Genomic DNA, 15,724 nt, shown 5'->3' on the forward strand with positions numbered 1-15,724 from the left:
CGATATTTTAACAAAAAAGGACTATTTTTGCATTTTAAACAAAACATTTGCAATTAGTTAATATCTTGACGTAGATCTTATGACGTAACGCGTGACGCAATTGTTGTAACGTTCGACTGATTCGAATTTGTTCGATTTCGTATTGCCGGCGCCATCTTGGAATATAAAGTTTTCCGGAATTTGCGAGTTATTTTTCGCTCTATTTTGACATTTTTCGTACGAATTTCAATAACGAAAGTTTACGTAACGCAGGTAACTTCATATTTATCGATTAATAAGATATAAAAATTGATTAACTTAATTTGAATTAGATACGCTTTAAGCCTAGATTTGCTGCCTGTGAGGATACGGGATACGTTTTTATTATTTTATTTATAATATTTCATAACGATATTTTAACAAAAAAGGACTATTTTTGCATTTTAAACAAAACATTTGCAATTAGTTAATATCTTGACGTAGATCTTATGACGTAACGCGTGACGCAATTGTTGTAACGTTCGACTGATTCGAATTTGTTCGATTTCGTATTGCCGGCGCCATCTTGGAATATAAAGTTTTCCGGAATTTGCGAGTTATTTTTCGCTCTATTTTGACATTTTTCGTACGAATTTCAATAACGAAAGTTTGCGTAACGCAGGTAACTTCATATTTATCGATTAATAAGATATAAAAATTGATTAACTTAATTTGAATTAGATACGCTTTAAGCCTAGATTTGCTGCCTGTGAGGATACGGGATACGTTTTTATTATTTTATTTATAATATTTCATAACGATATTTTAACAAAAAAGGACTATTTTTGCATTTTAAACAAAACATTTGCAATTAGTTAATATCTTGACGTAGATCTTATGACGTAACGCGTGACGCAATTGTTGTAACGTTCGACTGATTCGAATTTGTTCGATTTCGTATTGCCGGCGCCATCTTGGAATATAAAGTTTTCCGGAATTTGCGAGTTATTTTTCGCTCTATTTTGACATTTTTCGTACGAATTTCAATAACGAAAGTTTGCGTAACGCAGGTAACTTCATATTTATCGATTAATAAGATATAAAAATTGATTAACTTAATTTGAATTAGATACGCTTTAAGCCTAGATTTGCTGCCTGTGAGGATACGGGATACGTTTTTATTATTTTATTTATAATATTTCATAACGATATTTTAACAAAAAAGGACTATTTTTGCATTTTAAACAAAACATTTGCAATTAGTTAATATCTTGACGTAGATCTTATGACGTAACGCGTGACGCAATTGTTGTAACGTTCGACTGATTCGAATTTGTTCGATTTCGTATTGCCGGCGCCATCTTGGAATATAAAGTTTTCCGGAATTTGCGAGTTATTTTTCGCTCTATTTTGACATTTTTCGTACGAATTTCAATAACGAAAGTTTGCGTAACGCAGGTAACTTCATATTTATCGATTAATAAGATATAAAAATTGATTAACTTAATTTGAATTAGATACGCTTTAAGCCTAGATTTGCTGCCTGTGAGGATACGGGATACGTTTTTATTATTTTATTTATAATATTTCATAACGATATTTTAACAAAAAAGGACTATTTTTGCATTTTAAACAAAACATTTGCAATTAGTTAATATTCTGACGTAGATCTTATGACGTAACGCGTGACGCAATTGTTGTAACGTTCGACTGATTCGAATTTGTTCGATTTCGTATTGCCGGCGCCATCTTGGAATATAAAGTTTTCCGGAATTTGCGAGTTATTTTTCTCTCTATTTTGACATTTTTCGTACGAATTTCAATAACGAAAGTTTGCGTAACGCAGGTAACTTCATATTTATCGATTAATAAGATATAAAAATTGATTAACTTAATTTGAATTAGATACGCTTTAAGCCTAGATTTGCTGCCTGTGAGGATACGGGATACGTTTTTATTATTTTATTTATAATATTTCATAACGATATTTTAACAAAAAAGGACTATTTTTGCATTTTAAACAAAACATTTGCAATTAGTTAATATCTTGACGTAGATCTTATGACGTAACGCGTGACGCAATTGTTGTAACGTTCGACTGATTCGAATTTGTTCGATTTCGTATTGCCGGCGCCATCTTGGAATATAAAGTTTTCCGGAATTTGCGAGTTATTTTTCGCTCTATTCTGACATTTTTCGTACGAATTTCAATAACGAAAGTTTGCGTAACGCAGGTAACTTCATATTTATCGATTAATAAGATATAAAAATTGATTAACTTAATTTGAATTAGATACGCTTTAAGCCTAGATTTGCTGCCTGTGAGGATACGGGATACGTTTTTATTATTTTATTTATAATATTTCATAACGATATTTTAACAAAAAAGGACTATTTTTGCATTTTAAACAAAACATTTGCAATTAGTTAATATCTTGACGTAGATCTTATGACGTAACGCGTGACGCAATTGTTGTAACGTTCGACTGATTCGAATTTGTTCGATTTCGTATTGCCGGCGCCATCTTGGAATATAAAGTTTTCCGGAATTTGCGAGTTATTTTTCGCTCTATTTTGACATTTTTCGTACGAATTTCAATAACGAAAGTTTACGTAACGCAGGTAACTTCATATTTATCGATTAATAAGATATAAAAATTGATTAACTTAATTTGAATTAGATACGCTTTAAGCCTAGATTTGCTGCCTGTGAGGATACGGGATACGTTTTTATTATTTTATTTATAATATTTCATAACGATATTTTAACAAAAAAGGACTATTTTTGCATTTTAAACAAAACATTTGCAATTAGTTAATATCTCTGACGTAGATCTTATGACGTAACGCGTGACGCAATTGTTGTAACGTTCGACTGATTCGAATTTGTTCGATTTCGTATTGCCGGCGCCATCTTGAATATAAAGTTTTCCGGAATTTGCGAGTTATTTTTCGCTCTATTTTGACATTTTTCGTACGAATTTCAATAACGAAAGTTTACGTAACGCAGGTAACTTCATATTTATCGATTAATAAGATATAAAAATTGATTAACTTAATTTGAATTAGATACGCTTTAAGCCTAGATTTGCTGCCTGTGAGGATACGGGATACGTTTTTATTATTTTATTTATATTTCATAACGATATTTTAGCAAAAAAGGACTATTTTTGCATTTTAAACAAAACATTTGCAATTAGTTAATATCTTGACGTAGATCTTATGACGTAACGCGTGACGCAATTGTTGTAACGTTCACGATTCGAATTCGTTCGATTTCGTATTGCCGGCGCCATCTTGGAATATAAAGTTTTCCGGAATTTGCGAGTTATTTTTCTCTCATTTTATGATGCGCTATTCATTTTTTGCTTAAAGCGTTCCGTTATTTTTAATTAATTATTGGTGCCGAATCGGCACTATGGCGCGCGTTATCGCGGATTTCAATTTTGAAATTTCCCGCCAGTCGTTGTTACTAAAAATAGCCGCAGCGGTGGCGCGCGCGCTTCTTTGTTTATAATCGCGTTATTTTAAAGTGAATTACTTCTAATAAACTGAAATTTGACCGGAAATAATTTAATTTCTTACAATGGTATTTTTTAATTATTTTTTAAAGTTTTATGACACCATCACAACATTTCCCTGAGTGGAAGAACACAATTAGAAAGTTAACACTATATGAACGTATTCATTTTTTATATTATCTATTTTTCTGTATTTTTTTTATTTTCTGGGTTAGGCATAAGGGCTTGCTTTCACGGATTTGCAAACAGGACCTTTTGGATAAAGTATCCAACAAATGAATGACATTTATTGATATATATATCAATAAAAGTTGTTCATTTGTTGAATACTGCATCCAAAAGGTCCTGTCTGCTAAATCAGTGAAAGAAACCCCGTATGCCTAACCTAGAAAATAAAAAAATTAACTTTTTTGCACACGCTAATTATAATTTTTGCAATACAAGATGTACATAAAGTTTTAGCATTGTATAATGTAAAATGTATAAACGAATAATAGAAATGAATATTTAAATGTATAAATAAATAATATATAATATAATTTTATTTGTATTACCAATTTATACTGTTTATCTTAATTATTATTTATATAACTCTTGTATTGAAAGTAGAATAGATGTAAGCAAGAGACGAGATAATTGACATCCAGGCGACACTTAACGCCTGGATGTCAATTATCTGGTCTCTTGCTTATTCAGAGATCGGCGTGAAGTCCACCATCGTTAGGATTATTATAGATCTAATAGAATAGATGTAAAAAACATTTTCGTGTAGTATAAACATTTTTTTTTTCTATTATATTTTTGATCCGTTTTTTTATTTTTTAAATACAGTCAGTAATTAATATATATTATTCCTATATAGATTTATTAATTATAATAAACATACACTATTTAATATTATATTAAAATAACACTCTTTAATTAACATCTGAAATGAAGAAGTAATTGAATCGAGTCCCATCGCCATCTTTAGTAACGCGCGACAGTAATTAATTGATTCTGAGCGCGTCGCGTTGCATCAATTTAAATAATTTATAAAAATTAAAATTATAAATATGTTTATAAAATAATTGACGATATCTGTTCGCAATAGTATTGTAAAACACACTGTACTTATAGTTCAGCATTTCTGATAAATTTTAATAAATATTTGAATTTTCGTATATTTTATATATAAAAATCGAAGAAAAAAACATAAATTTGTAAAACTTAATAAAAAAAATATCTGCAACTTCATAACACATATAAGTATGAGAATCCATCAAAAAAAGATAGTTAATAATAATTAAAATCGAAAAAAAAAATAAAACTTTCAAGGTAAGGTAATTTCTGTCGTAAAATGTGAGGTAAGCGATCACGTGACGCCCGTCTCCCCATCTTCAGTAACCAAAACGGACGAGGTTGAAATAAAAGCCTAATCACCAGTAGAACTAAAAACATACATCGGCGCGTGCCTAGAGCAATAAACTTGAACGGGAGCGAAGATGAAACACGACACTTTGTAATTTATGCTAATTACCTTCTAATATTAAAAAATTAAAATCATCAATAAATTATGATGAAATTAAAACTTTTTTGACTGAATTCGATTACAAACATATTAATAAACTGGATTAAAGTAAAAATACCCGTTTTTCGACGCTAAATTTTTATTAATTAATTTTTTAATTTGGTGCCGATTTGACCGAGCGCGCGTGATTTCGATTTGACTGCGCACCGCCGCGTGATGAAAGGGTTAATTATCTCTGACGTAGATTCTTATGACGTAACGCGTGACGCAATTGTTGTAACGTTTTCACGATTCGAATTCGTTCGATTTCGTATCTCCGGCGCCATTTTGGAATATAAAGTTTTCCGGAATTTGCGAGTTATTTTTCGCTCCATTTCGACATTTTTCGAATAAGTTGAATTACATAAACCCGAATTACATAGGCAATGTAAATTTTTTGATTTATAAGGAATCAAAATTGAAGAATTCTGGATAGAATATTAAATGTAAAAGTATTTTGAGATTTAAATTTTCATTAAAAGCATTTAAGGTTGTTCCATTTATCATCGAATTAAATCATCAGATTAATAATTAATATATTAATTATTATAATATTATTATATTATTATTATATTCGCTTGGATATTGTCTTATATTCTTCTCAGTGAGACAATAAATGTCCTGTGTATTAGAAAATTAGTTTAAAGAGATAATTTTTAATTAATTAATCAACCAATCAGTCTTCTCGATCTTTTCTATTCTTAATAATTAAATTCTTAAATTATTCTAGGAAGAAGTATAATTCTCAAATGTAATACCGTTTTGCAAAGACATGCAATCAAATGTTTGAAAACTTCTTGTGTCTGAAAAAATTATTAGGGCAAAACACACAGAAAGGTAAGCCATTTTAATTTATGATACATTGATGAAGTAAAAAATGATATACAGAAGTGTAGAACCTTTATTGCCCAGTCTAAGAGTTTATTATTGTATAATGATGCTTGAAAAGTAATGTTATTCATTCAGGCGTTCAAATTAACAGGAGTTACAATTTTAATTAAAAAAAATATTTTACTAATAAAACCAGAAGTTTACAATTCATGTATTATTTTTCAACGATACAAATATTTTTAAATTAAAAAATAAGTTTAAAATACCACAAACTCTGTCCATTGTTAACTTAAATTGATAAGATTTCCTCCATTAAAATTCGCTTGTGCCAACGATAGATCTGACACCTAGCGGTATTAGCGCGAACTACATAATGGCGGCTGCTATGGGTATAAAGGCTGGCTTGTTAGAATAGACAGTGTTCACCCTTGCTAATATTGTGTTGTGTCCTTTGTCAAAACTGTATGTATGTTATCGCAGACGTACCGCCAGGTTTCTTCTAGTCATACCCACATAATCTTTTTCGATTCCTAACTGTTGATTTTCAAATGGAATTTTATATACCCCAGCTTTACCTTCCTTTTTACGCTGTCTTTGTCTTCCGTAGCAAGCTACAGATATTAGGTGCTCTTTATAGATCATTCTCGATTTTTATAAGAAAAAGAGCATTTGATACAACGTTGACAAACGACACAACAGCACAATATTATCAATTATAGCACAGACTGAAAGGAGCGATTGTAAAATGGGAAGAGGCTAAAGTCATTTAAACGGTGCACTCTCCATCCATTGCGTTGGAGAAGGAAAAGGTGGAAATTTATAAAATTAAAATGAAAAACCGTTGCCTAAATGCTATGGATGCTAATGCGCTTCCAACAGCGTGGAAATATATAATAGAAAAAAGAATGACACTTAAAAACCCTTAAATCATTTCTTTCTACTTAGCTTTGTTTTCTATGTTTTATTTGTTTATTTATTTATTTAATATACACACTTCTTTCAATTTATTTTAAAGTTAAATTATTTTATTGAATTTTAAATATGTAAAATATTCGAAAACGGTACGTTCCATTTTGGAACATTTATAATATTAAACCTGACGATGGCCTATATTAGATAGGGTGAAAACATTTGTATAAAAGAATTTTAAGCTCAGCAAAAATTAGCTGTGGGAAACTGAAGTGAATTGTTTGCTGAGAAAGAGCTGGATAGATATGAAGTTATCAGTTTTGGTATTTCCTCTCCTTCTGTAAGACATCTTTTTCGATCAGCCACATATTCTAAAATTTCACAAAGTGTAATCATAGTGACTTAAACAACTACGAAATCAACTAGGATTAATGTCGGATACAAATGCGAATAAAACGTTTTGACTACAGAGAGAAAAGTTATTAAAAAGACAACACACAGAGTAACTCTCGTACATTGTCAAGCACGCTATACCCTTTGTGGCAGCCATTTTGTCGACTCATACGCCACCTATATTTACAGATGAGAATAAGTTTTTTCTAGGTCTTACAAAAGTCTGAAAAAACATTTAGAATAAATTAGTCCTTCAAATTATATTTATTTGATATTAAGATAAATTATAAACATTAAGAAAAGCATTGGCAAAGAGTTATATCTTAATGTAAATTGTTGAAAAATTATTGATGAGAATTTAAAATTTCTATCTATTAATAACAGCACTAAAAAAAATTAATTTTTAGCTTATTATTTCAATTAGTCAAATAGAGTACATACTTAAACAGTTTTATATGTACAAATATCATATTGCCATTGATTAATTCCAAATCAAAACCACCTTCCTAAATTTATTATTACTTTTTGGAATCGGCAATAATATAATAATAATAATAATGTTTTGTTATTACTTATGTTTTCTTATACTGATCAGACATCCTTACTACACCTGATACATGTAAAGCTATACACCAACCAAAGCCGAATATAATAGGGCAAGAAATTGCTATAATACTAATAATTTAATAGACAATTTGGCATTAGAGGTAGACGTTAGGCGCCATCTCTTCATAAATTTAATAATTACAATTAATTAAATAATTTAAATAATAATTTAGAATTACTGGAAGAAAAGAATCGGCCCGAAGCGGGACTCGAACCCGCAACTTCTGCTATCCGTGCAGACACGTTACCAGTTACGCTACCCGGACCTTCGGCCAGATCTCCTCTTCCATCATATATAAGCTATAAATTGTCTATTAAATTATTAGTATTATAGCCATTTCTCGCCCGATTGTATTCGGCTTTGGTTGGTGTATAGCTTATACTGATTAATTATGTACCTTTTCATTCCTTGTATAATATTAATTTTAATGTATTTTATTGTGAATTCTAATATTATTTATATGATATGCTGTTGTTATATGTTATGATTATATGTGATATATTATTTATAATTTTTTGTGTGATTGTATAGTAAATATATTTGAATATTAATCTTGTATTATTGTGATGAAAAACAATTTCTTCCCCATTTTAAGAACTAATCAATTTTATATACACAAATAAAGCTTTAACCTATCAAGATTTCACTTGACTAAATATTTTTATTTGTGAGATGATGTTTGTACAAAGGTATATCAATTTAGTTTGCTGTTGATTATGCAATTTACAATTGTAAAAATCCAAATGAATTTATTGACTACAAATATATATGGACCACAAATCTAATTTAATGCATTTGTGTACCCATTCTAATTATAACGTAGTTTGAAAGAAAAATTGAAGTTAATCAACAAAATTACTAATTTATTAGTTTGTACATTTACCAATATAATTAATGAAACAAAACTAATTTTTTAAATATTTCCTTATTGAGTATTATTTTCAATTGAGGCAATTTAACACGATTGCTCATTCTTAAAGTATACAACTTAACAACATGCAATACTCAAATCTGCAGCTTTACACAAATCAAATCACACCACTGCACTTAATTTACTTGCATTAACATCCAGAATGTCAATTATATAAACAGAAGTTCTATCTAAGCTATAATTAACTCTTACTTTTGCTTAATACAATGTTAAATTTTAGAAAATGTAACAATTTTAAATAAACCATTTCTTTTAAAGAAATTGTTTTATTTCTCTTCGCAAATGGTTTAATTTTTATTAATATGGATATAAATTGATGAAAATGAAGCTTAAGTAGAATTTTAACTTTTGTTCTTTTACTTTCATATTAAAAATAGCTAGTTTTTTCAACTCTTCTATGTAACTGGAATACATTGATGATTCTGACTTTTTACTTTTTACATGTTTAATAGCTTTAACCGATTGTGAGAAGTTATAGCCGGGAGTTATGTGACATCGTGTAGGCTTCTGACGTACCACTAGAGCAGCTACGTATTATCTATGTATGAAAATTACTTTGTGGACAATCGACTCAATGGTAAGTGGCTGGAAGTGATTACATTTATTTTAAATCATCACTACATTTATTCATATTTTAGAATCTACAATTTTAAATAATGCTTTTTTTAATTGTTCAGGTTATCTGCTCTACAGATAAAAATTTTTTTAATATTTCTACTCTACGACACCTGTAACCGATGATGGGAATATCCTTTAAAAAATGTTGATATTGAACTTTGTCACTACAATCCTTTAACAAACATTTCCATTATGGAAAAAGCACACAACATTTTCTTCTACAAATGGTCAGTGAACTAATATTTTTGCATTCCTAGGACCATTTTAATTTTAAATTTTGTAAAAACTGGCATTCAGAGTTTGATTTAGTCTTCATTTTTATTTTCGACTATTACCTATTTTAATTAAACACAATAAAATTAGATTTAAATTTTCTATATCATATTTAATGTAATAGAGATCACTGTAAAAACAGACTATTAATTATGAATTATTGTAAAATTTATATTTTAGATAAATAAAGAAGCATTCTGTTTAAATTTTCATACTATATTTCACTATATCTGTAAGGAATTAATACTTGTCATTTATAATATTTGTAATTTAATGTGATTAAATAGTTTGTTGTCATAGCAATCACAAATTTCATTTTATTGCATTTTTTGGAATCCTTCCTTTTTTTGTTATTGTTCAATATGGTATAAAAAAGATTTTTGGATTTGTTGTATTTGTTTAAAATAAAATAATATAGTTTTAAAGAAAATTAAAAAGTGTATTTGAGAGCTTATTTGCTTATTTTTTACTGTTAAATATACAAATAATATATTGGCTTGAGAATTGTCAATATAAATTTCAGAGTACCAAAGGTTTTTCACTATACTGAACATTCCCAGTATATCTCAAAACACTGGGATGGGCTAGATGAAAATAATTATGAAATTTCATAGACGACTGCACAAAAGGGGGCATGTCTAGAAGATGCCTTAAGTCAAGGCTGGTGTGGTTGGTGGACTGGGTTCTTTGTTAACCATATTAAAATAGTCTGGAAGTACCAAGAACAACAAAGGTGAAAACCTATAAAAGAGTGGATGACAACAGTGACTGAACCTCTCAGACTACAGGACAGGAATGTCGCCACCACAGACGATGACTACTAGGGATAGTTGGGTCCGACAGGAACAAAATGCATAGCACACAGTTTGAGGATGTGCAGAAAGTTACTTTCATCTGGTTTCAAGAGGTTCAAGCATGCCACTGTCCGATGAACGGTTCCTTCTCTTTACATGATTTTGTGAAAAGTATGGAATTATTTCAAAAGCTATATGCAGAGAAAAAATTGATGTTTTATTGCACATAGCATGTGCATAGCCTACAGGCAAGATACAATATTCAAATACAGCACAGATGACATTTTCAATCCTGATGAAACAGGCTTGAAAACATTATTTCATGAAACAGGCACTTCCCTTTTAACTTAAGAATGATGTGGCTATGAAGAATGATCACTTATATCCACTGTACATGATATAGGTTTGGAGAAGATTATGCCCTTAATCATTGCAAAAACAACAAGAACATTTGTATGAACAATGCATGCTCTGTTCTATATAACTACACACTGCAAACTGCCAAGCCTGGATGATGCAAAGCTTTTTAATAAATACTTGAATAAACTAGATTAAAAGATGAAACTTAAGAAGTAAAGAATTCAGCTGTCAGATGAGAACTACTTGATTTTGGTCCCATCTGGGAAAAATGCAAGTTGAGAGCTTTGCATAGCTGACCTTGGAATAATCCACACTGTACAGGCTAAATACCAAAGAAGACTCGAGGATCATTTTTTGCAACATCGATAACTATGTCTAGAGAAAGATCAACGTAAAGCAAGCTGTTGACAAAGCTGCTGCAGCACAGGCACGTGTCGAACCATCAAGAAGGCAGAAAATAGCATGATTTCACATAATCTGTCACACACTGACTTGGATGAGGAAGGAAATGAAGCAGAATCAGGAATTGAGATGGTAGGTAAGAAGTTGTAAAGAGGAATAACAAGTGAATTTGCTCATCAATTATGTTATACAGACCAAAACAAGAAATGTATTAATGTAAAGTCTCTACTACAAATTGATTATCTATCACACATCTGTAAGGCAAGACAAAATCAGGAATGGAAATAATGTCAAGAAAGAGCAGGCAAGTCATCCATTGTAAGTCCATTGTTTTGGTAAGTTGGTCAACACTGAAAATATGTAAGGAATCTATCATATCATCAACAGATGAGAAGTGCAACAAGTTCAAATGATAAGAAATTTACAGATTCTATACAAACAGACAATGCAAAATTTGGCAAGGGAAATGCTGAAAGATATTATTATTAATCAACAAATAAGTGCTTGTAGTAGACAAGCCTTTCTTGTGAAAAAAGGAGAGTTTCAATAAGCAGATAATGATTCTGGATTTGATTAAGTTGAAAAGAGTTTAATATGTATTCAAAAAAAGCTAAATTTATAACTGGAAATAAGGCCAAGAGAAGTTTCTTGGATTTGAAAAATTATCATAAAACTACCTACATTTCAGTTTGGAGTATACTGAAAATCACCTTATCCTTTTCCGTCTTGCTTTAGTCTTCCAATATAGAACTTTTTTATTAGTTGTCATTCTCCCTATCATAAGAATGTTTCTTTACCACTGGGTAACCCCTGAAAGTGCAGTTCAATACAGTATGTGAAAAATCTTTATTTGTAACAAGATATTAATAACTTTCTGTAAGGTTCTAAGAAAAGTTTTGCATTCCATATTTCCAGATACATTAACTCTGATCCAGTATTCAAAATATTCTCCAAATCATTTTTTAAATAATGCAAATTTCTAAGTTATTCTGTCTAATCAGATATTTGTCTATCAAACACACAGTAACTTCTAATCAGCATTGAGAATCACACTTTCAAATATGGTCCAGTGGATATATTTAGAACTGTTAAAATCTTTATCGGTATCTTTATTGTATAACAAACTGTTAGTTTATATTGGTGCTATGACACGTGGTAAGAGCTAAATTATTAGAACACAATAAAACACAATATGCAGGCTAAGGTAATCTTCAAGTTGATCATTTTAATCCAAAATAATAATACACAAATATTCTGCGCACTTAGATATTTTTTACTGAGTATAAACAATACACCTACTCGTCGCAAGCATATTTTAGAACTAGCTCATATGTTATGCTATTCCTCCTTTTTTCAATATGATTACAAAACATACAAATATCTAATTGTCAGATTAGCAAATAATTGACATTTACAAAGTAATAACTGCCAAGTGTTTTTGATTGTTATGAAACTTGTGTGGAAAATGTTTTACTGTTTCTCTTCTGCAGCCATACTTTCTTCCACACACAAAAGAAACCCCCTTAATTTAAATACAGTGGACTATCATTAACATTAACTATTTGTTAATATCAGATTTTTGATGTCTCAGCAGAAACCTATACTTGATTGCAGGACAGAGATGAGGAATCTTTTTTTTTAACTAAAAGGATTCATCCTACTTCAGAAAGACCTAGTGAACCTGCACAATGTATTGTAGGTTGCATAATTATATATATTTAGTATACGTGCACCAACAATATACTTAAACTACACTTAATTACATTTTTTATTGGAAAAGAGAAAGAAAAAAATATATTTTCATAACACAAGTTTAATTTTGCTGTCTTGAATTTCATCACTCTATATTTTGTTTGATAGCATTAGAAACCACAAAATGTCACAGGTTCTCCACCCTTGGTGTAGGAAAACTACCATTAACCTTTTTCTAGTTCAAAGTATATGTTATACTAAGTAATATTAGTTAATGGCGATGTCCCTTCCACTTAACTGACAGAATTATTATTATTATTATTTTCAGAAAGTTTGAACAAAATATAAGTTTAACTGATTTTTGTATTCAAAATTTCAGGATGTTTCAAAGTTTATATGCATAACATATGAAAAGTACTATGATCTTACATTGTACAGTTATATTAAGAGATTTTGTTTTTAAAATGCCAAAACCAAAACTAATAAGTAATCTTTTGGCTATCAAACAAAGAATTATAAATTTCAATGCTTTTTTATGTTCTCAATTGATGTTTTTACTGAATCAGCAAAATTATTTATTCACATAACATTATTTCCAGGATTATGGTGGATAAGATTTACAAAAATTATCAGAAAATAGAAACTGTAGTCTTAAAATGAAGTATATAGTGAAATTTAACAATTGGTATGCAGTATAACTTTCTTTGAAAACAAAAATTACATGCTATGGGTTTAAGTCAACTACTGGTTAACGTCAACACTTACAGACAGTCCCACAAGTAGCAATGCTAATGTGAGTCTATCATAATATATTATGATATTTGTTAAATACACTAAGTTTATGGCATTTTTAGAAAAAAATCTTATTACTTTTGATAACTTGAAAAAATCAAAGCATAACAAAAAAAATTGAAATAAGTTAATGACTGTGGCATATTATAGCTTCATGAAGCCCATGTGAATTTGAATTAGTGGGCCCCACTGTTGACTTCAGACATTTTTATTTGGGAGAATTTTTTGAGAAAAATATTTTCTTGTAAAAGATTGATTTGGGGCCACCTGTTAGCGGAGGCCCCAGGCAAATGCCCTTTTTGCCCATAGGATAACATGCCACTGATTAACAAAAATATTTTTGTATATTTTTATTGTTAGATTTACTATTAGATATTGTAATATAGATATACTATTTTGTGTATAACATTGGTATTGCAAATTTATTTAATATTGTTCATTGTATAAATTTATACAATATATAAAACTTATTTCTATGAACAGAGACTTAAATGAGACATGAATACAAAAAAGACAACTTGTATATTCAAAATTAATTTAATTATAATGGAAATTTTAATTTCAAAGTTACTTTCATGCTACTCTAAATATGTATTTATTTAACAATTTATTTTTATTACAACTGCCACATAACCAAACTTGGCACACTAAATATAGCATAATGGCACCAGTAGTTGACCATTTACAGCCGTTTGGACTTTGATATTTTTTATTACAATACATAATAGCACAGAAAGCAAAATTCATATATGAAAATAAAGTCTGCTCTATGCATATCTTGAAAACTAAAACATTTTTTATTAGACCTTTGTTGACATTACGAAAAGAATAATTCGATCACACAGGCCGTTCACCCAGTCATCGACCGGCAGGTCGCACGACGGTTTATCTTTGTCAAGAGCTTGACAAACATGGCAACCGCAAAAGAACGAGAGAGCTTGGTAATAGGCACTTTGTAAAAAATACACACCCAAATCTCGGAGCTCTCCTTATCTCCCAAAAACTCAGCATTATTTCACCACTTAGTCGACTACCAGGAGCGTATCACAATAATTTTTTCGATCGCTGAAAGCCAGGCAAACCATTATTCTTTCACATCGTCAAAAAATGGGTCGTCTTACAACGCTTTTGGCAAAAACAGCTTGCCTAAACACAATCAGACAGATTTCGGCTTACACGGTCCACTACCAGAGCGGTCTGCAGCAAAATAGCCATATCTAATACTTTACGAGCATGTTTTTGTGTATTTTAACAAAAACATTGATTTCATATACCATTTTAGGATAATATTCTTAGTTTTTCCAATCATTTAGCATTGCCAAAAGCAAGTTTTAAATAGTCTAGGTAAATATGTCTAGTAACAATCCCTTATAATGTTTCTAGGATACATTTTTACATTTCTTTTAGATTGTTTTTACTCAAATAGAAACAATTTGTAACCAAACTGAAATGATGATAATATTTGATAGTGGTAAAATGTCTGAAAAAAAGCAACAATTATTTTTTCCTGAAATTCATGTCCATTATTACTCAGAAAACATTTCCTCCCCTTTCTATATAGAGGATTTTCCTGTCATAATCAGGGAAATATTGAGTTATTCAGAAAACAATTTAAAATGTGACTCTGATGTCATATGAATTCATAATATCATTTTTCTAGAAAGTTTACAATGTTTTTACATATTGTGTTTGTTTAACACCAAAGTTATCTTGATTGAGTTTTTTAACCAGTTAAAAAATTTCTAGCCTTTCTCTCAGCTTAATATTTATATTTATGACCAACTGAGTGGACATAATTTCTCCAAAAACTAATTACTGGCATAAATTTACGTCATAAAACAAACTTACCACGTCGTATTTTGACAATTCTCCATCAAACGACTATAAAGTCACAAAAGTGTTGCCAACAAAACCAAAACGAAGACGGTAATCACCAACGATATCACCAAAAACTAGCCAACTATTCTCCTATTTTATTATTTCATTTTATATTTCCATTCTCAATTTAGAATTTTTAAATTTAGGGATTTATACTAGAAAATTGTATTTATTAGTGCGATATTGCTAAAATCTTAATAATTTTTCTTCTGAACC

General features: G+C 29.8%; 1 long non-coding RNA gene across 1 annotated transcript; it reads right to left on the reverse strand.

The window, feature by feature from the left end:
* Positions 1-7,347: 7,347 nt before the first annotated feature.
* LOC136983659 (uncharacterized) lies at positions 7,348-15,494 on the reverse strand. The gene is made up of 3 exons (XR_010882074.1): positions 15,479-15,494; positions 11,828-11,956; positions 7,348-7,384 (listed from the first exon to the last, which is right to left on the reverse strand). It is a non-coding gene; the product is annotated as an uncharacterized lncRNA (long non-coding RNA).
* Between the last annotated feature and the right edge of the window lie 230 nt (positions 15,495-15,724).

Source organism: Centruroides vittatus, unplaced genomic scaffold (genome assembly GCF_030686945.1).
Source record: "Centruroides vittatus isolate TY-2023 unplaced genomic scaffold, ASM3068694v2 contig_884, whole genome shotgun sequence".
NCBI classification, from domain to species: Eukaryota; Metazoa; Arthropoda; class Arachnida; order Scorpiones; family Buthidae; genus Centruroides; species Centruroides vittatus.